Source organism: Peromyscus eremicus, chromosome 1 (genome assembly GCF_949786415.1).
Source record: "Peromyscus eremicus chromosome 1, PerEre_H2_v1, whole genome shotgun sequence".
NCBI lineage: Eukaryota > Metazoa > Chordata > Mammalia > Rodentia > Cricetidae > Peromyscus > Peromyscus eremicus.
In genome coordinates this window covers 45,383,003-45,406,872 of record NC_081416.1, presented here as the reverse complement: position 1 = coordinate 45,406,872, position 23,870 = coordinate 45,383,003, and the positions used below count along the sequence as shown (strand labels likewise).

The window sequence follows — 23,870 nt, the reverse complement described above, 5'->3', positions numbered from 1 at the left end:
GCATGTGAGACTTTGGTAAGGATGAGTAGACTCTTCAAGCCTTCTTCACCAGCCTGGTTAACTGTAGTCTACCTTTCCACACTGCTTTCTACTTCCTAGAATAAATTCTACTCTAGCTTGGTGGCCCTCTTCTGTGCCTTCACCATACCCCATATGTGACCTTTTTATTTTAATTCTCATCACCCTTAAGTTTAGTCCCCATTTGTCATTTAACTATTTGATCCTTAATATAATTTATCATCTATCTATCTATCTATCTATCTATCTATCTATCTATCTATCTATCTATCTAACATCTATCATCTATCTATTCAAGCTCAGTAAGGCAATTCCTTTTTGGAAGGGGAAAAAAGATAATACCAGACCCCACACTAAGGAAAGCAAGTGCACTAAAGCCGGAAATTTACCTGATTCTTATTCTAACACAGGTGGTGACTGTGTCTTTTACCCGTTGGCTGGGGTCTGACCTCAGTCTTTCAAGACTGACTAGTCTTAAAAGAATCAGAGCGAAGGAAAGGAGACAGGGATTGGCTGCTCAACCCAGTGTGTTCTGAGAATCCATGCAGTGAGGCCTTTCCTTTGCATAAACAGAAGTTTTACCAGGTCAAGAAGATTAAAATATTTGCATAAAAGTTTTGAAAGTTGGGGGAGACTAAAAGTGGGGCAGTTTATGGTGTTAAAAAATCAATTTGAGGGCGGTGGTGGCGCACGCCTTTAATCCCAGCACTCAGGAGGCAGAGGCAGGCAGATCTCTGTGAGTTCGAGGCAAACTCTGTGAAACTCTGTGACTACAGAGTGAGTTCCAGGAAAGACGCAAAGCTACACAGAGAAACCCTGCCTCGAAAAAACAAAACAAAAAACAAAAAAAAAAACCCCATCAATTTGATGATTCACTGTATGTCCCTGTTTTTCTTCGCCTGCTACCTGTGCCCACTCAAAGCCAAAAACATGGTTACAGTAGATCAACTGTACAAAGCATCTAAAATATTTTTGACTGTCTCATCCTTTCCATAAGATTTGTCTGAGGACTCCACAGTTGAACAGTATGTTCATAGGTAATATTAATTTGTTACATTATCCATGTATGTAGTTTGGATTCAGCTTTCTTTTAAAGTGGTGCATCACAATGCTATCGATCCTCAAGCTGAACAACTGCCGTCTCCATAGACCGGCAGTGACTGCTTATAAAAAGTCGACAAGCTGGGCTTGGGGAATGGACCCAAACCTGAGTGTTTCATCTTTGCTAAGACTAGGCAGTCTTGTCTTCTTTTTCCCTAGGCTTTCTACAGCACTTGCCTGCTCTGCTCACACACAAACAAGACTACTTCCTGCCTTTATTTAAACAATGAATCGTGCATTTGTTTCTTTTATATTGCTGTGACCAGAAGAGAGGAAACACTCATATTGGCTCCTGGTTTTAGAGGGCTTAGTCCGTGGTCTCTTGGCCCCTAGAGCTTGGGCAGACATCATGGTGACAGAAGTACATCTGTTGGAAGAGGTGGTCTATCTTTTGACAGAAAGCTGAGAGAAAGGAAGGGACTGGGGACCAAGTAGAGGCACAACCCCAGTGACATCACTTTCTCCATCTAGGCCCTTCCTCCTAAAGTTCCTATGACCTCCCCAAACAGTACCACCTGCTGGGGACCATGGGTTCAACATAAGAACCTGTGGAGGGCCCCTCACAAACTATAACAGGTTGTTTTGTACCTTCCCTGCTCATAAAATTTTCGTGAAAGAGGGGCTTAGGGTGCAGCCAAACCTCTACACAAAGACATTCATGTTACCTACATCAATAGCCATTGTTAAGTTACGTTGAAGTGGTACCTGTGTTTTCTGAATCCATATGATAAAATATGGTGGGTTTTTTTTTTTTTGCAACTGTTAGTTTTTTTTTAAATGAAATCCCATATGCATAAGTGTCTCATCCACAAACATCTATAGACTCACAAACTATTAGAAGAAATCATTTTAAATATATGTAGCTAATTCATGGGGCTTGAAAGTTGATCATGGAATGGAGATGTTTGAACCTCCAGTCAGTATAGAGTGGGTCGTTTGCACTTTTTCTAAAATGAGAAGGTGAAGGGAGAGGTGTTGCCTGAGAAAGAGATGCTCTCAATAGTTTGTAGGTATAAACTATGTAATTGGGAAAATAAGTGGAGTTGATGTTTATTAATCCAGTAATAAGCCCCTAAAGAAATGATAATCATATTCAAACATTTGGTGTTTTGTGCTAAGTACTGGTTTTTTAGTTAGATCAATTTGGTTATTAAATCCAAGTTTTTCTTGTCGTAAAATAGACATATAATAAAATTTACTATGGTAACCATTTTCAAGTATGCATTCATTGGCATTAAGCACAATTATGATACTGTACAACCTGTACCACTACCCATTTCTTCATCCTGGGGAGAAAGCTCATTAAATTCATTCCCTCTGCAGCCCTCCTCACCTCCCCCAGTGCCTTGTAACCTTTGTTCTACTTGTTTCTGTGAACCTGCTTGTTTTAGCTATGTATCTTAGATAAGTGGAGCTAAATAATATTTGCCTTCGTGTCTGGATTGTTTCACTTGGTGTAGTATTTTCAAAGTCTGTCAACCAGAAACCCCTTCCCTTTTAGGGCTGAGTGATGCTCCACTGTGTGTACACATTTCATCTATCATCATCGCTTGATAAAAACAGATTTTTAACTATGAGGCATTTATAACCACATGCATACCATCTTACAGTCTCTTGCTCTTCATGCTCTTTCCAAATATTTCTCATTCCTTTTTGGTCTCTTAAAAAAAAGGATTTGTTTATTCCAGATAACAATTAGTTTCACCCTTCCTGGAAAGGCAGCTGAGATAAATTTAACCATGTCCTATCTTCTCCTTATTCTGCATAACATAGAGTAAGTTTCAGTCCATCATAGGTTCTGTGGTAAGTTCCTATCTCCAGGAAATAAAGACAAGCTTTCTGAAATTCTTTAAGGAAAAAATTAAATTATTAACTGCTTTTATCAAAACATCTTACTTCTGTTTTGACATACATGATTTCCTTATAATTACACTGTAGTTCATTGTAACTTATTCAGAGAATTTTTAAACTAAACTGTATAAACAGAATAGCTCTACTTCAGTTATATCAACCCTGAAAACAGAATCATCATGGAAATTTCTAGAATTGAGCTCTGGCATCATATAACACTTTAGAGCTCTCTAGGGAACTGTCATGGCAGCCAGGGGTGTGGCTCACTGAGTTGAGATGATAACAGTCTTCTCGTTTAGCTCCGGAGTGCATACACAAACAAGGGTGTCTTTGAACCATTTTCCATTTGCAAGTTTGGTTGAATGGTTTGAAAATGGATCCTGAGAATGTGACTCTTAAGCCACGGCCAGGCCCCCAGAGGAAGGGAGTGGAAGACTCTTTTGTGTAGCGTCATAACACTAAGTGATTCTGGGAGTCATGTCCAGATGCTATTGTTTCTTAATGGGTGTTTTTTGTTTTTGTATAAATCTCATGGGAAGAAATGGCCAAGGAAATTGATTCTGTTGCATCAACCAGTTCCTTCACTTTGACACGTTTTCCCCAGTATAGGCTTGCACTTAGCTGCACACACTGAGCAGCACTACCTTTCCCACATGCCTGTTGGCAGGCCATGCTCTTCTTTTGGAGCACACTCTTCTGCATCCATGAAAAGCATCAGGACATAGGCACCCATGGGCCCCTGTCACTGTGCCATCTGTCTAGAGGGGTTGTTAGTCCTTTCCTGCTAACGTACCCAGTCTCTCTCTCTCTCTCTCTCTCTCTCTCTCTCTCTCTCTCTCTCTCTCTCTCTCTCTCTCTCTCATGTCCTTGAACCCCATGTTGTGGTCAGGGACATGTCAAACCTTCTGTGTACCATGGCTCATCACTGCTTGAGAGCAGGGGCCACAGCTCGCTTGCACTTTCTCTGTGCTCGCCCCTGGTCTTTTGAGCACAGCCAGCCATGCCCTAGCCGCAGCCCTCCTAGGGCTTGTTGGAGGGTAGCAAGCAGGGCTGAGGATCAGGCCCTGTGAGGCTTGCCTCCAGAAACACAAAAGCTAACTGCGTTCTGGGAATTGAGCTTTTTAAATAGTTAATAGGAAATAAAGGACCAAGGGGAATTTCTCATGTTTAATCAGAGTGTTTATGATATAGAGCTAAGAATCTGGAGATACGTACCAGGTACGTCCCTGGCTTATGTCAAAGCCAGAGGAGCATAGGCTTTTTACATCAGGGCGGAGACAGGAGAAAGAGCAAAGCCAGTTAACGGTAGAGAGGACCCAGTGGTCACCCCTTCCTTCCCAGGTGAGGGATTCCCGTTTCCATTGACTTGGCTTCCTAGATCAGACGTTTGAGAGATGTCATTTTAAAGTACAGAGAAAACAAAGGCATGGACAGCTGGCTTTTTTTTTCCTTCAAAACAGTTGTCTGTGATCTATTTTTGTAGTTTCTTCTGACTTTTTATAAAAGGTTTTTGGTTTTTCCTGTCCTGTTAATGGAAAGAGTGACGTAAAATGACAGCAGATTTCAAGGTCCCCTGCTTTGCACCAACAAGAACTTCTAGTTTTTGTCACCTGGAGACATATTTGTCAGAAGTGGCTTCATTGCCATTAGGTTTAGCGTTATCTGACAACCCCTCGGCCACCTCCTCCTCGGGACACTTGGCTGATTCCTATGGGGTACCTAAGGTGCTTGGTGCAGACCTACTATACAAAGGATTTAAAAATACATCTCATAGTCTCTCATTTTCATCATCAGCATTCTAAACATAAAAATGTATTTCCCCTCACATTCAATAGTTGTAAACATCTTCCCATATCTTCGTACCTGCCCATCTACCATCCATCCATCCGTCTTCTTTTGCGCTGTGACACGGAAGTTAGTCGCAGATGGCATGATACCTCCAAACATTCCTCAGTGAAGAACCTTCCTCTGCATAAACAAAATGCCATGTCAGCCTGAAGAATATTAATAGCATTTCTACAATGACATGTACTATCCAATCTATTCTCAAATATTCTACACTGTTGAAAGAATTTGTAAAAATTGCCTCCCTGAAGAAGCCCAGACTACTAGGAAGCTGAGGCAGATTTCAGAGGGTGGAGGAGTGTGGAGAAAAGAACGAAGCAGTGGAGTGTGGAAGATGTGGAGCCACGCTCCTGGGTTGTAACTCTTGGAGGTCCTAAGTCTTAGGAAGTCAAGTCATTTGCTTTTCTGAGTTCGTGGGCAAATGAAGGGATGGGGCAAGGTGGTCTCTAAGGGCTCTTTGATGCTGTCTTTCAAATGTGATTGTGTATCTTTGCAATGGATACCCTTTATTTTGAGAAAGATTTTTTTTTCTGTCCGCTCTTGATTACGGAGCGTCTAGTTTGGTGATGAAAGTTATGAAGGTACTTGCTGTTTTATGGTGCCTCCCCCTCCTCCTATGGGACAGCCATCTGTTAACTGCTGGATCTATTGTTCCCCTGGAAGAGGAAGAATTGTACACTCTTTTCTTGTACCACTTATCCAATAGCTCTCATTTTTCCTCATGGTTTTCTTAGCTCTTGAAATGACAGGTTCTCCTTCTTCCCAAAAGACTATCTGATGTGGGCCATTCATACTCCTTATTAAGCAGTATTTTGTTATTAAAATATTGCTTGAGTAATTCTGAATTGAGAGAGTTCAGGGGAATATCTGTACTTGTCCTAGAATGTAAAAACGTTGGAGAGAGCATGGTGCTTGTTTCTGATCTCACAGTGATATTGTGATACTTGCTGTGTTCTGGTTATTGCCAAGTGGGCCAGAATTGTTCCAGGGAGAAGATAGTTGGGAAACATGTCTGGTTCTCCACTGCATCACAGTCCCACTGAATCAACGATTGAGAGATCTCTAGTCCGCTTCCTCACTCCTTCCCTCCCTCCCCTAGTCCTTCTATTTTTCTTTTTCTCCATTTCCCCCTTTCATTTTCCCATCTGTCCATTCATCTGGTCTATATGGGTACTGTATGTCTGGTGGGATGGCTGCAGTTGGACCTCACAAGGTCCCGTAGCTAATCTATCTCACCAATAGCTCACCTCAAGATGAAGGGCTACAGGGGGTTATTGCCTTGAAAAGCATATTTGTTAATCATGATTAAAAACAAAAATGTTCCATGGAGGTTTGTATGATTCACTAGTGAGATAAAAGTGATGTCCAAGCAGTCTCTCATTGGGGGATATGGAACTGTTTGGGGGACAGAGAATGTTTTTATGTGGGAGTTTATATTTTTAACAGACTCTTTTTAAAACTTCTAAATATTTTATCATTGACCTCTCAGCCATTCTTTTATATAACCATAAAGTTACTTTCATGACTAAAAATGAGTAATTTTATAGCATGATGTAACTCTCCTGGAAGATGCCTTTTTTTCTATTTTTATTAATTCTGTGAGAATCCATACAATACATTTTGATCATATTCATATTCACATGCCCCAGCTCCTCTTCTACCTACCCTTGCTTCCCTCTGCACTCAACTTCAAGTCGTCGTCTTTTAAATCCACTGAGTACAGTTTGTACTGCTCAAGTGCTCTTGGGTATGGGCACACCCTGGAGTGTGGTCAGCCTATCAGGATCACACCATTGAAGAGGACTGACTTTTCTTTTCCCAGCAACTATCAAATACCATTAGTACCTCAGTTAGTAGGAAAACTTCACCCCTACCTCCCCTTTTGTTTGCCTTGAACTTGCACTTATCTCATGCATGGTAATCACCATCACTGAGTTCATACATGCAACACCATTTGGTGTCTGGAAAAATAACATTTCCTTGAAATTATCTACCACCTCTGGATCTTAGAACTTACCTTGAAGATATTTGAGCCTTGGGAGAAAGTGGTATGACAGAAAACATCTCATTTAGGTCTGAGCACTCCCCAATCTATTTATTTTCTTCAGGTTGACGAGTTAGGGTTTCTGTATTAATTGTTATTTACAGCAAGAACAAGCTTCTCTGAAGAGGTTTGGGAGACACATTGATGTATGAATGTAGCAATAAGTCATTAGGATTTATTTTAGTTATACATCTATTTAGCAGAATAATAGTATTAGGGCATAGGCCTTAGCAGAGAACCTATCCCCTCAGATTCTTGGCCCCATTAACAATGCCAAGGATAGCTTCCATCTCATGGAGTGAGCCTTAGATCAGAAAGTAGTTGGTTATGTCCGTAGCGGTCATGCCACCATTGCACCAGTGGGCACATCTTGTCAGCCCACAGGGTTCACAGCTGGATGAGACTGGTGATTGCCTTTTCTTCCTATAGCATGTATAGCACCTTCCAGCAGTCTGGAAACTAGCCAGTGGGGTTGGAGTTTCTAGGCAAATACCATATTGAATTTTAAATGTTTTATGACTCAAGGATGTCGTACCTTAAGCAATAGTGTCTTACATCAAGTTCTGGAGGGTGATCAAGAGCACTGGCAATAGCTTGTAATGTTTGGAGGTCTGTGCATCCCCATTGGCCAACAACTCAAGAACAGGTAACCTGTTCCTAGTACTTTTTTATTATTATTATTATTCTGATAGCATGTGGTGTCTAATTAGGGTAGCATTCCCCTGTTACAGGATAACTGTGACATTTAAAATCTTTCATATATGTCTACATTTTAAGAAGCATCTACAGTAGTCAGTTTCTATATGGCCATTTCAAAAGGCCTGTAGTGTTAATTATTGCTCTCCATACTCCTCGTTCACTCTGGCCCTACCGCTCCCCACCCCACTTAACCCTTCCTGCTGTATTATTCACCTTTCCTCCTTTGTACGACTGTGTTCTATGTCTCTTCCCTCGGAAGGTCCCTTCCTCTCCCATCATGCCTTACTAGTTCCCTAACCTCTATGGGTGTTCTGAAATGTGCCATTTTATTGTGGAAAAAAATGACCAAGTTCTCTCCAAAGCACTTGACTCATCTATTTTTTCCCAAGAGAAATCTATGAAAATATCATTTTCCCCAGATAGCCATCAATATTTTACCTGAATATTTTGTTAGCCAAGTGAATATAAATATCACTTTTACATTTGTATTTCCTTTTTATTGAAAATACATTTTTTCCTTTTTTTAAAGATGTATTTATTTTTATGTGCATTGAGTGTTTGCCTGCATGTATGTCTGTGTGAGGTTGTCAGATCCCCTGGAACTGGAGGTACAGGCAGTTGTAAGCTGCCATGTGGGTGCTGGGAATTGAATCTGGGTTTTTTGGAAGAGCGGCCCGTGCTCCCAATTGCTGAGCCATTTTCCAGCCCATGAAAATAGATTTTTTTCCCACACAGCATATCTGATTACGGTTTCCCGTCGGTCTACTCCTCCCAGTTCCTCCATACCTCCCCTCTGGATCAACTCCCTTCTGTCTCTCCTTAGAAAACAAACAGGCACCTAAGGGATAAAAATCAAATTTAATATAATAAAATAAAACAAAAAACCTCAAATAGGAATAGGACAAAACAAACAGAAGAAAAAGAGCCCAAGAAAAGGGACTTAAGATGCAGAGACACATTGTTCACACACTCAGGAATCCCATGAAAACACGAAACTGGACGCCATAATATATATGCAAAACCTGTAGGTTAAAAAAAATAAACCAAGTAATGAATAAGATAAAATGGAAAATAAAATAATAAAATGGCCTTGGTGATATGAGATAATGGGTCCTGGGTCCTGGAAGACATCCAAATGACATCCAAAGATGTCATTGATTCATTTTCTGTTGGCCACCTACTGTTGGGCATGCAGCCCTCGAAAGTAGTTTGTTTTCCCAGTAAGACTCCCTGAGGGAGAACTAATTATTATTATTATTTTTTTGAGACAGGGTTTCTTTGCGTAGCCCTGGCTGTCCTGGAACTTACTCTGTAGACAAGGCTGGCCTCGAAATCACAGAGATCTGCCTGCCTCTGCCTCCCAAGTGCTGGCATTGAAAACTAATTTTTCATTTGCAAGTTGTTATCAATTGGGCATAGCTTCTGGGTTAGGGATCACTTGTATTTATTTAGGAAAAAGGGTTTTTTTTTTACATTTATTATGTTTGCATATATATACATGCATATGTGTGGGGACCCATATGGGAGAACCTGCCTTTTCAAGAGCTAAGAAAACCACAAGGAAAAACAAGAGTGTATTTGAATAAATGATACCAGGGATAGAGTCTAGGGATCGAGTCCAGGTCACCAGGCCTAGTGACAAGCTCCCTTACCTACTGAAAATCCTCTTACTCGCTTCACATTTGCATTTTTAAAAGAGAAAGAAAAGGAACTTGAGAGATGGCTCAGTGGTTAAGAACATTAGGTCATCTTCCAGAGGACTTGGGTTCAATTCCCAGCACTCACAGGACACCTCACAACCATCTTTAACTCCAGTTCCAGGAGATCCATTTAGTGCCCTCTTCTGACTCCTATGGGTACTGCATACATGTGGTATATAAACATCCATATATATAAAATAGTATGAAAAAAATTTTAAACCCACAAAAATATGTAACTCAAATATGTTAAAACAGAAATTAGACCCCAAGGTAATAAACTCTGTGTATGTGAGCAGTTTGGAGTAGGATATTTATATTTTATAATGATTTAGGAAGGAGACACAATGTACCTAGTTCTTCATTTTATAAATATTCTTGACCAGAAATCATGTCAGAGCCTGACATGGCAGAAAACAGCATGTTCTAAAATTTAATTTATAATAAATGGCTTTCTACATGAATAATATAAACATTTTGCTATATTAAAGTTCTTCCCTAGTATGGTCTTCATGTTTTCATGTTGCGTTTTATATCTTTATATTAAAATAACATGAATCTCCCCTGTGCAGACAAACACCTTAAGTTCTTGAAGGCTGTTGCTCATTTAATTTTTTTTGTATATCAGTCTTTGACTTGGGGTTCATTTTCATATGCCCTATAGACCTATGTTTTTGGTTTTTTCCTTTGTATGACTAAGATCTAGTCCCCGTGCACTGAAATGACACTTACTGAATATGTCAACATAGTCCCGGGCACACAAAGTTTCTCTGTGAGCATTTCTCCTTTCCCTATCCCCATCACTGTCTCGTGCATGGTTATGCCACATTAATAATTGAGATTTCATTATTGTATTTATTACAAATACTTTTCAAGTTTTTCTGAATAACACATGAAGATTGCCAGCTTCCTGGTGCAGCTTTGGGGTTTTGATACATCGTTTCCCCAGGAACTGTTTTCCCATTGGACCATGTCTCAGTAGATAGTTGACCAGTCTTCAGGAGTAAGGCAAGGTCCCAAGAAAGAGCTTCGGTCTCAGCTGGCAGCAGCTTCAGAGCTTGTTGGCCTGATGACGTGGGGCCACTTAGATCGGATGAGTGAGAAACCATGTACATGGCAAGATGCCGAGGTGAGTGTCCGCCCCAGAGGTACTCCATGGGAAACAGGAGCAGGCTGGCGTGGACAGAATGAGTCTCTGTCAGCCAGTGCTTCACTAGGTGTCACAATCCAAACCAGGAAAGTTAAGGCCTTGCCTATCTGCAGGGCAGAGTTTTAGTTACTAAAACAAAATTAGTTCACAAGTAGAAATCAAGTCCTTTAAGATCCCCAAATAATTCAGATTTTGAAAAAGCACGAAAAGGAAGAGAGACTAAAGAAGGTTGGCAAGGTCAATTTGAAAGTTTCTCAGCTACCTTAACAAGGAAGCTGAGTTTTTTCCTTTTAAGTCAAAGTCGGAAAAAGAACAGCAATACGGGCTGGAGAATGGAGAGGCAGGAAAGTAAGCAGGCTGCTGGGAAATACTGCCTGTTTGAACAGTCAGAACTCAAGTTTTATTTCCATATATGATTGAAAATAGAAACTGAACTGATGGGAGCATTATCCATCGGGGAAATTTTAAAGTCTTATCTTGAAATCTAGTGTGTTTAAAACAAAAAACAAAAAAAAAACAAAAACCAGTGTGTAAAGCTAATGGTGGGCCAGCGTTTTATGATGTGCATTGAAACCTAGAACTCATTTTTGTTTCTCCTGAAGACAGCTTGACCTTGGAAACATGCTGCCGAAGTCTTGCATTTGGATCTGTTTGGATTTCAATGTGGAGATGATGGTTCAATTATAGGAGATAAGACAGACTGATAAAATAGCTACTTTCAAGAGAGTGGAAATGCACTTTTATCAGCATTGTCAGAGTGATGTCACACTTGTTAGCAACACATTTGGAAGCTAGAGCTTCAGTGTGGTAATGTTTTTTTTTTGTGTGTGTGTGTGGTGGATATTATTTTATATGTAACCAGAGGACATCATTCCTGATTTCCTGGGTATTTTAGCTAGTCCAGAAATACTAGATAACTTAGAATAATTGTAATGCATTTAACCAGCAACAGGTACCATGTTTACATGCTTGCAAAGTCTCTTTCACTTCTTAAAAATCTGGGCTGAAAGGTGACGATCTGATCTGTTTTTAGTGTACATTCTTTAATTAGCTGAGTCCTTGCTGAGTACAGCATCTACACCAGAACGTATCCTGACTATGAAACATGTCCTGGATAAAAGTTGGAAAGGAGTGGATTTGGCTGTTGCTCCTTATCTCTTCAGCTTGAGTGCATATTGGGCACTTGGAGAAGAGTGGATATGAGCTCTGGCTGGTGTCTTCACTGGCTCTTACATCCACAGATCAGAGAACTTTATTCGTGCTTTGCCTATTTTATGTCTAAGCTCAGTCTACACCACCTCACAAATATCTGTCTGTCTTCAGGCCTATGGAAATGTACCTTAGTGACATCTTTTCCTCAGGCTGGGGGCAGGCCTGTATAAGCCCCATAAATGGGGTTTGTTGGATAGTGAAATTGCAAGGTTGTGAGTTCCTCTGAGAGCAAGGCTGGAAGCTCAGGAGATAGTGTAGATTACACACACACACACACACACACACACACACACACACACACACACACGAGTTCCATGCCAGTCAGGAGTGAGAGTCTGTCTAAAAATCAAAAAGTGTGAGAGGAAAAGTTAAGGAGACAGTTGTTGAACATGCTAGAAAAAGTCCAAATGGTGTTTGCAAGGTGGACATGTCAGGCTCCCTCTTCCTTCTATGATGGAGAATAAAAATGTTGGCTACAATGGGAAGGGGTTCCTAATCCTTAAGTGAGGAACACTCTGGGCAGTAGATATTGTCTGGAAGAAGGAAAGTGAGTTTCCTTAAATGTGGCTCCTGGGAGGTCTCTATGCACCAGTGGATGGCCTCACACCCAAAAGTATATGGCCAGCACAAGTTTGAGTCAATTGGTTGTTAAAAAAAAAAAAAAAAGAAAGAAAACACAAAGTTAGGGGACTAGGGAGGTGGGGGTAGATCTTGGAGGAGTTAGTTGGGAGAGTAATAAAAATATATTATATGAAATTCTCAAAGAATTAATAAATTTTTTAGTTTATTATACTTGTAAAATCTGTAAGAATCTATTACTCTTGCCACTTCTGTAAAAAATCCTACCCTGACTAATAATTATTCTAGCTAACACGTACATTAGTGTTGTGAAGCAGGCACTGTAGTATGTTGCACAGTACTGTACCCCCTAAATTTATGATGAGTTTAGAACCTGCAAATGCGATCCTCTTTAGAAATAAGGTCTTTGTGGGTATGACAAATGATGTGGTACTCAGAGTAAATTTGGTTGGACCTTAAATCCAAGATGGCTGTGCCCTTACATAAGAGTGCTGTGAAATGTGAATATAGGCACCCAGGAAAGGTGACCCCACAGTGGCCAGACCCGCAATCATCATGCACAGTGAGACACACTGGAGACAGGAAAGAAGCAGAAAGTAGTCCTCCTCTGTGGGGAAACAAATCACCATGATTTTAAGCCACTGGCCATAGTTCTTCATTATAGCTTATGACCATTTTTCAAATTTCTCCATGGTTATTAAAAATGCCACAAAGTTACTAACCTCAAAGATTGTAATTCCTGCCTGTGACTTTACCTCCTAAATGCAGTCTCTCCCAAACTAATACATTGGCTTCTTTATCGCCATTTCCACAACCATCTCCCTTATAAATTGTTGTAACTAGTGTATGAATTCTTATTTCTACATTAAAATGTGATTTTAATTCTCACAGTAAATGCTGACTGGATGTTATCATTATACACTCTTTTGGTTGTTTTGTTTTGTTTTCAATATAGGGTCTCTTGGGTTAGCCCTGGCTGTCCTGGAACTCACTCTGTAGACCAGGCTCTTCTCGAACTCAGAGATCCACCTGCCTCTCGAGTGCTGGGATTAAAGGGTTGTCAAAATCAGGCTTCAAAGTATTTAAGCAACTTGCCCAAGGCTCTACTAGAATGCTAAAGAGAGTCAGAGGTTGTAGGGCACACACGTCCTTAGCATCACTGAAACATTGTCACCCTCAGACGGATTGCCTTGCCATCATTATCATGCTATATCACATTTCTTTGACTTTCCGAGGGCTGGACCATGAGGACATGTCCGTATCATAGGGATAAAATGAAAGTGAGACTCCCCAGGACATTCTTCTTGCTTCCTTATATATCTTGTTGTTATGGTGAGGGAATCCCACCAAATAATGGGGTCAGGGAGACAAAGAGATAAATCCTTATGACAATAGAATTTCTTTTATGTTGAGGAGTTTTTGGGGCTCCATCAATTTTAGTGTCAATGGAAAGCTCCTCCCACCTGTAGGAGACCACTGGATAGATTATTAATATAGCTAGTAGCCGTCTTAGTTTCCTTTCCTGTTGCTCTGATAAAACAGCCCTCACAAACTCTTATCAGGCAGAATGGTTCAGGCTCTAGCCATTCCTCTTGGTTGCTTCACAGAGCTAGAAGGTAAGAGTCTGCTGCTGAAGACACTATACACCCTGGTTACAAGATGTGCAGAAGTCAAGCTGGAGGCCACCTGGAAACTTCCTCACTGCTGGTTAGCTTTTATAATACTGGGACACCATATCCCTTGACTCCATGACCATACAGTCAAATGATGTGGCCCAGGCAGCCCTTCCCCTACAACCTTGATGGCCGTAACCTAACCACTCACTGAGGCTGGCTCTGCTTGCTGCCCATAGCCTTCTCTGACAAGCATAGTGTATTTGCTCTTTCTAAGGCCCCTATTTCACTTCCAGTTTTATTGCCACAACTCCACACACTGTCCTGTCAGGGCTTGCTTGCAAGGGACTCTAGTAACTGCCATACATAATCAGGCTTCCCCAGTCTTCCTTTGAAATTATGGTAGAAGCCTCTATGATACTATAATTCGACTGTACATGTCTGCAAAACCAGAGTCATGTAGATAATGCTAGAGATTGCCACCAGCACAAACTGTACCTGGACCAACTTAAACTATGGCTCTAGTAGTATCTAATTGTCCTGATAGCTAAAAAGCAGGAAACAAATCCCTGGGTATTTGGGGATATGCAGGGCCACCTCCCTGTGTAGTGTCTCTGCAAACACCAGGGTTGGCAGAGTAATGATCCACATGAGGCAAGAAAGAAATCTAGTTCAACACAACTTAGTTAGTGGTGTTGGTTCAAACTTCTAGAATCTAACCCCGGGTAGTTTATTTTAGCTATATTTAAGCATAGAATAACTTTGAAAAAAAGTTTCCTGATGATAATAACCCAATTCCATGTCTACAACAAAACTTAAGTCATGTTTACTTTGAAACTCTTTACAAAGTACATATGGCCTCTTCTATAAAGATGGGCTCTGTTGACTCAGAAGCAATGCTCTAGATAAGGGACTAGGGAGAAGGACTGAGACAAACATAATTGTCTGTGGGAGTCAGGGGTGGCCTGGCCCTACAGATAACACAGAAGTTAGCTAGGCTGTTGTAAAGTACATATGACATCTCCCGTAAGGATGGATTTTGTTGACTGAGAAGCAATGCTCAGAATAAATATGGGGAAGAGAAGAGTCTGGGATAAGAAAACATAATAGTCTGGGGAATTCAGGTGTGGCCTGACCCTATAGATAACAGATCACCAGGCTATTAACTACATCCATTCCCAGCTTTCCAGGTAGAAAACAGGTATACAGCTTCCTTTGAAGAGAAACACTGTGTGCTTAACATACTAGTTTCCCTAGAGCTTATCTGTGAGCACAAGGACCTTGTGCCCTCTCCACCTCTAGGCTCCCTTCTCAGATGGAGGTCTTGGAAACAAATTTTCATTTTGATACCCTTGAGCCTGGAATGTCTTCCCCTGATTTCTGAAATCCACTCATCTATTGTATTTTTCTATTGTTCTAATGCAAAACATGTGCTTTCTTCTCAATGGTGTACACATCTTTAGTAACCAGTGTCATGGATGTACCTCTGTATACCTTGCTTTTCTGACCAACATGTGAATTAATTTTAAAAAGTTCTTTGACAATTTCATACACACATATAATGAATTTTAGTCATTTTCACCCTATTCCTCCCTCTCATCCTTCTGCAAACCTTCTACTTTATAATACACTTCCATGTCTTCTCTTCGTATGTAACCCAATGAGTTTAGAGCTGTTTCCACAAGCATGGGTAAGAAATTATTTACTAGTGCTTGGGCAGCCTAGCAGTGGCTGCACTACTGAAGAAAATGACACTCCTAACCTTAACAACCATTAACTATTGAAGAAAATGACACTCCTAACCTTAACAACCATTAACTACCAATAATCCCTCAGGGTGGGGGAAGGCTTCATGGACCCTCTACCACCCACAATGAAACACTGATAGGTGCCAATCTTCTGAAATGCTTATGTGGAGACTCATGGTGAGCTCCTGAGGGCAATGACCATGGTATGTCTGGAAGACGTTTTTGCTGCACATTCCCCATCCTGCAGCCCTTGGGTTTCTTCTGCCCTCCCTTCCTGATGTTTCCTCAGCTCCAGCTGTGGGTTTTTCAAGGTTGTGTTCTCTGTTCGTCTTTGCTCCAAATTCTAAGCATCTAGTGAGGGAGAAGTGAGAAGGGGGAAATGATGTGATTACACTACAATATCAAAGGTGAAAGGGAAAAAGCGTCTGGCATTACCCACAACGGCCTGTATCTATGCGGCATGTGAGATCAGTCTGTTCCCTTTAAGTGGGATTTCTTAGAAGACTCAGGAAAAGGAGAAGGAGGAGCCGGAACCCCCGCATGCTAACGTGAGAACGAGCACTAGACCAGCCCACAGTCTTCACGCTCATCTGAAGCTTTGTCAGGATGGGGTTCACTGTCTGCATTTCCAGCAACACACACTCTTCTGATCGAACACCAGAATCATCCATTTTTGCTTAACTTTTAGCATTCTAGTCTTTGCCTATCCCGTTCTTCCAAACTTCGTCTTTCCCTCCAAAAACTATTTTTCCACATCATCCAATATATTTACAGAAATTCTACACCTTGGTACCCATTTTCCAGGTTCCACTCAATCAAGTCAGAATAATAAACCAGAATTAACTGTCAAAGATAAATCTTTATATTGTTTTTGAGAATAAAATGAATATATATAAGAAGCTTTTTTGGACATCAGTGAGAGGCATGTTGAATAATTCTCAAATGTCTGCATGAAATGAGAAGACACCTCAAATGTCACAGTAAGGGTACATAAAGGTACAGAAGTGACAAGGAGATGAGAATGAGTGTCTTCTAGGAGCCTGGGAACATTTGTGAATGGTAGTGCTAGCCCAGTGTGGGAATGAGATGGATGAGTTGGCCAGGGTGTGAACAGCCTAGGGGTCAGATAAAAACGGCAAGGCCCACACTTCACATGGGTGTGTGGTCTTGCAAATAGTACCACTTAGCCATTCCTCAGCTGCTCAATTCTTATGCTAGACACCTCAAAGGTAAATTCATGTGTGTAATCACAATGGCAGAATGGAAATTCTACACCTACTTGTGTAGGTATCAGTCTGATTAAAATTGTTTCCTATTTTCCCAGATTTCCAAGGAGAACTTGAATTTTTTTAAAACCTTTCCAAGGTAGATGATAGAATACTGCACTTCTATAGACCTGCCATCACCTCATGTTCAGTTACACCAGCAGCAGGTAGCGGTGTTTGGTTAACTTGTGTTTATTTCATTTGATTTGAATTTATCCTGGGGTGAAGGACTATGGCCACCTTGATCATCTGTGCTTCAACAGAATCCCATGGTGTTTCAAAATGATTCCTTCATCTCCTTGCCTACACTCATGTGGACGCAAGGATATCATTTCTCGTCTGTTTTAAGGACTTCTGTCTTTTCCTTGATGCCTTATTCTGCTTTTCCTCCACTCTCAGCATGAGCGAATGTCCAACTTTGGAGCGGCTGTCATGACGTGCAAGGGCAGTTCTGACTGCAAGCTCACTTAGAGTCAGCCGTTTGAGAGTACCCCAGCAGCTCACAGGCTGAGTCACTGCCCACCAGTGCCCTGATGCTAGGATTTCTCAGTGAATGTTACTGTAAGAATTCAGGGAGGTGATTATTTTCAGGGGCAACACTGAACTGTGGGAGGTTCTGAAACCATTCATGAAAATGCGTATGTTTGCCCTTTTCATAAATCCATCATGAGTCAGTCTCATTCAGCAGAAGGAAATTCATGATCTTATAAGAGGAATGAGTAATGCCATTGGAGTCTCTGGTATTTTATCTGTTAGCCATAAAACATATCAGGGTAGGATTCTCCATGCCATTGATGTGATTTGTTCATTTCTTGGGAAAACTAATGGTGGTCTAGAGAACACTCCAAAATGAAGTTTTTGTTGCAAACAAGTAACAAGTATTGTATTACTTCCCCATGGTTTTATAAATGAGCTGTTGACACAGAATGAGCTATATTGTACAGCTTTTTCTTTTATCCTTCTCTGGGGTAAGGTGTTAATGTGGAGGCCCAGGGTCTTACTAAGTAGACCAGGATAGCCTCAAATTTATGACCCTCCTGTGATAGCCTCCTGAATACCCACCTTACAGGACTGTGCCATGAAGGTAACTGAATTGTGTAGCTCCTTGCAGAAAGATTAATGTTTGCCCATCACAAAGATCTCTGAACCATGTAACTGCATCCAAGAAATAAATATAAACCAATACCAAATGTTTCCTGATATAATTAATACCAAGCTAAATGCTTGTATTGAATTTCTAGTGCATCCCACCTTTATAACATTATGAAGATTTGATTATATGAATAAATAGCTCAAATTCATTTAGAATGAAAGCTTGCCTTGAAGTCTCTCTATATTTGAACTCTTAAATGCATTGACAGCAACTGTGGAAAGCACACTGTTTTCTGTACCTTACTTTTAGAAACTAAGAATTCAAAGTATTTGTGATTAAAAGACCACTAGTGTGGCTCTTCAATTCTGTTTACTCTAAGAGTGAGGAAGCTGTATAGACGGCTCAACTGTTAAAAGCATTTACTGTTCGTGCTCAGGACCCAAGTTCAATTCCCATCACCCACATGGTAGCTCACAACCATCCGTAACTCCAGTTCCAGGGGATCTGATGCCCTCTTCTGACCTTCATAGGCACACACGTAGTGCACAGACATACACTCAGCCAAACACTCATACATAGATTTTTTTAAAAATCTTTTAAAAAAGAACTTCTCGTAGATATGTTGAACTTGAAAGTGCATCTTAATCAAAATGATAACCGTGATGACAGGAAGTAAAGGATTACATGGTTGCTTTTGATATCAGTTGAGGGATGAATTCCTAGACCCCTCTTAGTTGTCAAAATACACAGCACTGTGTCTCCTGCTGTTGAGTGGTGCTGTGTTTGTGTAGGCCTATCTACGTGCTCTCATGTGCTTTAGCTCATCTCTGTCTTACCAGGGTTAACCTGAGAAGGTGAGAGTGTTGTTAGTCGTTCCATGGGAGTGTTCGGGAACTAATGATAGGAAAAGAGTGAGTCTGCACGGCTGTATGGTTGGGGGTCTTTTACACTTTTGTTGCAGGCTTGTTTATTTTTTTTCAGGCTTGTTTATTTTTTGGAGGTGTGCATGTGGCACTAGGTGCATCGGGAGTCAGGTGACAACTCTAAGGGGTCAGTTCACTCCTGCCATGCGGGTTCCAGAGACAGAACTAAAGTCATCAGGCTTTTTGTCCCATACGTTAGCTTTTTGGTGGGTACCTTGTTGGCCCTTGAGGAAGTTTTAAAAAATATCTCTCCTCCATAGTTGATTGAGTCCATGGATGTGACATCTATCTCTGGGAGGAGCTGCTATGCTTAGAAGCATGGCTTTTCTTGTCTTGTCCATGAAGATAATTGAGCATTTTAATAAATCCAAAAGATCAAGTGTGGTATAGTGTATTTTGAATTCTCCTTTTTTTTAAAAAAAAAAAAAAAACCCTCTCAAACTGCCTTTTAGTTTTCATCACTTAATTTCTTTCAACATCTCCTTTTTCATTTTAAGAGCCTTGTGTTAACTTCTTTTGCTCAGAGGGTGGCCGTGAACCTGTCTCCATTTGCTTCCTGTCCAATGTTGCACAAGACATCACTGCCTCCTTTTATGGTTAAAACAGTAAGTCCTTTAACACGGCAACAGGAGCTAGGGGCGGTGCCATGGTTTTGATGGTGCCGTGAGGCTCGGGCAGAGTTGAATAAGTGGATCTGATTGCTTCTTTCAAATTATTTTCTCCCTGGAAGTGTAAAAGTAGAGCTTGGGGGTCCAGGATATATATTCATGAAGTAATGAATTTGGAACTTGGTAGAAAAGCCCACCAACTCAACTGGACATGATGTAGCAGCTGAAGCTCCCCAGGTGGAGTCCATCAGGGATTCCCTTCAGAAGGGCCCTGGAGCAGTCTTTCTATCCAACCCACAGAAACCCCTAGAATACTGGCCACAAATGCGCATTCCCAGGCTCTTCCCAAGGCCAGTGAAACTTGGCTGAGGAAGGGCAGAGAACGTGCGTTTTGGTGACTCCTCCGCCCCATGGGTTCTGCTTTGCACTTGGGGAGTTCTTTCCCCAGAATTTGCCGTCTTTTCTCATAAACCCATATCTGCTGAATGACAAGCTCCAGCACAGTAGCCCGCTGCAGAAACTTCCACTGCCCAAGGTCAGCCCAAGCTGGAGCAGACCAAACAAAGTTACAACATTGTCGCCTGGGCAGGCCACCGCAGGAGAAATACTGTGGCTTAACGATGACCCAAAGCATTTTCTGAGTTTATTTATCTGAACTCCACAAAAGGCTTGACACAGAACCTGAGCTCCACAGTGTGCCCGGCACCAGGTCTTCATTGGATAGCCGGGCAGCAGGCACCTGGCATGGGAAAGCTGGCTGTGTATCTCCAACAGGTCCTTCACTCTAGACAACCCACTCCCTACTGCTTCCCAAAAGGGAATCACCATGGAGGGCCATAATCCACAAATATCTGTTCATGAATAGATTGTAGGTTACCAGTGTGTCCCTTGTCAAGAGAAATAAGGTCCCTGTTCATAAAGAGCCCACTTGGTGGTCACGTTGGACATGTTCATACCCTTTCAGCCTGTTCATGGTCATGTAAGTTAGATGACATTCCCAACTGTCTTCATTTTTGTGAGCTTTGTTTTACTGTCTGTCTGCTCTAACCCAAGCTGAGAATACTGACTTCCGGGAGGCGGGTCTTGCTGGGCCAGGAAACACCTTAGGCCACTGTCTGTCTCCACAGCTTCATTAGCTCCTTGTCTTAGCTCTCGGGGAGTCAGTCTTTCTGGATTCTGGCTAAATTCTAGAACAGTTGATTTTCTGTTTAGATATCTTTTGTCTGTCATTCAAAGGGTTTATTTTGCTTTGGCCCCCGGTCCCTCCTGGCTCCTAGAAGCGACTTTTTTGCCACCCCCTACTCCCACAATGAGTGTTCCTGTACTATTTGAAATTAAATTAAAGCTCTAACCTTGTATTGCTTTTTCAGTTCTGGAGGTACAGTGTCTTAGTGGGTTTGGGTGTTTTTGTCGGTCCCTTTTCAGTTTCAAGAGTTTCTAACCTTGCTATTTTGTATCTAGGTGAGAGTCCTGGGTGGAATTTCAGAGGCCTCTGGAGAGAGCAGGGTTAGGGACTAGGAGAGAACTTTGGATGAAAAGTAGAAGGGTTAATTCCATCTACAAAGGGCAATCCTTTGTTAGTGGTTCACAAAATGTAGCCCCTATAGAACTGGAAAGAGGAGAGCTGTTTCTGATGGAATATTGCAAAGTCATGGGTTTTATTATATTTCATTTGATTTTTCACATACAATACAGGGTTTTCATATCTCATAAAAACTTATTTGAACAACAGATGAAGCAAAATACTAGGTAATCGAACAGGTGTCATACGGATATGCCAAAATCACAATATTGATACTCAAGGGACTGAGCAGACACGACTGGGCAGTAAAGTTAAGAGCACTACTGTAGAAAAGCTCCCAGCCCTGCAAGGCCAGAGGCACACAACCCTCACCCCAGTCAGTGGGGAGTCTGTGCACAGTGGAAGAGCAAGAGACACATGGCCTTTTACCTGGTGCTGAGTGTCCAGGTCAATTACTTGTTTAATGGGAAAAGGGACAAAGGTGCCAAAGCAGAGCTTCACAGCTAGAGACTTGGGGGATTTTGATGGTCCCCTGCCGAGAGGTCAGCAGTCGGTGACAGAAAGGCATAGGAGGTCCTTTGGTGAATCTATTACTTGCCTGAGTGTCTTGCCAGCAGTTATCCACTGACTTTATTATGGAAGGCTGTAGGCAGACTTTTCTGTCCCGCCAGCCAGTTCCCAAATAACCACACGGAGACTTCTTATTATGAAAGGTCGGCCAATAGCTTAGGCTTGTTTTTAGCTAGCTCTTATAACTTAAATTAACCCATTTCTATTAGTCTATGTGCTGTCCCAAGACTTGTTTACCTCATCTATGTACTGCCCACCCTGCTCGCTCTGCATCTTAAGGTGTCTCCTCCAACTCTGCCCTTCATCTCCCCAGCATTCTCTCTGCCCTGAAAATCCTGCCTAGCCATCAGCCAATCATATTTTTATTAAGAATGAGAGCAACATATCTTCACAGTGTACAGAAGGATTATTACAGTTGCAGTGAGATGATGATAAGCAAGCAGCTCACACAAGTAGGCTCTTGATACTGTTAAGAGCTGAAAACTACAGGCATGCCTAACTTAATGATGGCCCTATGTTCTGGAAAACACATTAGGTAGTTTTGCCATTGTGCAAACACAATAGAGTATACTTACACAAGCCTAGATGATACAGCTTCTTCATGCCTAGGCCATGTGTACAGACTGCAAATCTATGCAACACATCACTGTCCTGAATACTGCAGGCAATTGTAACACAGTGGTATTTGTGTAACTGAGCATATCTCAACCATAAATAGTGACAATAGAGCATGATGGGAATTTTTCAGTTTCTTTGTAATCTTAGAATCTGTCATGTACATGGATATTTGATAATAGTTCACCATATATGACACACATTGTGCACACTGGTATTCCCTTCTTGACTGGGATGTCATTTAGTGGCTTATGACTCTATTTAATAGCCATTATTGAATTTTATTTTTAAATATGAAAAATGAAAAAATGGAAATTAAATGGAGAAGTGCCATTTCCCTTATTTATATTGAAAACTGAATCTGTAAGTGGAATTGCTAATTGATTCTTCTCCTCTTCTGTGTCGCTATATGCTGAATCTGGGTGGAAAGCCTCCCGGGATGAGACCCTCATCATACCTGAGGAATCTTTGGTAATCTGACACCAAAATTTCATTTTCCAGTGAAAATGCTTGGTCCCTATTTGGACCAAAAATCTGCTGTGAACTGGGGATTCCTTCTCTTCTCCATTCTCAGGAGGAGCTCCAGCAGCCTCATTCTGGAGGGACACATTTAGCCCAGCAGCATGGTCCCAAACCCATGTTTTAGAAGGTAATTGACTAAAGAGGAGTGGGGACAGTGGGGGTGGGGGAGCTAAGCCATCCACTCTTCAATTAAAAATCACCCAGGAAAAACCACTAATAGTTTTCATTCCCAGAATCTTTTTTTTTTTTTTTTTTTTTTTTTTTTTTTGGTTTTTCGAGACAAGGTTTCTCTGTGTAGCTTTGCGCCTTTCCTGGAACTCACTTGGTAGCCCAGGCTGGCCTTGAACTCACAGAGATCCGCCTGGCTCTGCCTCCCGAGTGCTGGGATTAAAGGCGTGCGCCACCACCGCCCGGCCATTCCCAGAATCTTGCCTCTGGGTACTTTTTTAAAAAATTTTCCCTGAATAAATAAATGAATGAATGTATGCTGGAAGCCCACCTGTGGAGTTTCTGTTTGGAATAGGTAAATGGATCAGTTCAGATCCTTGGCTTGAGCTGATCAGACCCTGCAGCCCTGGCCACAGCTGCCATGACAAAGAGCATGATGTCCTTACTTATCCTCACTGGCTCTTGCCTGCTGCTCCCTGCTGCTGGAGCCACCTCAGCTCCGGGACAGCTGTGTGGGCTGGAAGAGGAAGGAAGCATCTCTTGTCGTAATCTCAGTTTGTGTAGGAAAGAGACCCTTGGTTGAGGAAAGTACCAAATGGTCACGGGAAGAGCGTGTATCCGCGCAGACCTAGATTCAGAGCCTGGCCAGCATTCACGTGCTGTTCAAACTTGAACAACCCGCTTAGTCTTTATGGTTCTTAGTTTCTCTTCTGGAGAGAGACAGCACCAGCTGGGTTGTATGGCAGCTTTAGTGAGAGCAAGAGCATGCCCACCAAATGGCTTCTAGGTTTTGTTGATCTTGGCTTTCAGTAGTAGGTGTTGTTCAGTCTCTTCTTTGCCTCCAATCTATCTTATTTTGTCGTGTGTGTGTGTGTGTGTGTGTGTGTGTGTGTGTGTGTTTAACTGAACAATTGCCATTTGAAACCAAATATTTAAAGAGTATTTTAAACTAATGATATTAAGTGCTTTTCTCATTTGGCCATTTAAAAAAAATGTTTAGAATAGTTTTAATATTAAGTGTCTGTGA

At 41.5% G+C, this 23,870-nt stretch overlaps 1 protein-coding gene across 1 annotated transcript in view; it reads left to right on the top strand.

Moving 5' to 3' along the window:
- Positions 1–23,870, top strand: part of Gna14 (G protein subunit alpha 14) — a 162,203-nt gene that overhangs the window by 75,052 nt on the left and 63,281 nt on the right. The gene's annotated exons all lie outside the window — the stretch shown is intronic.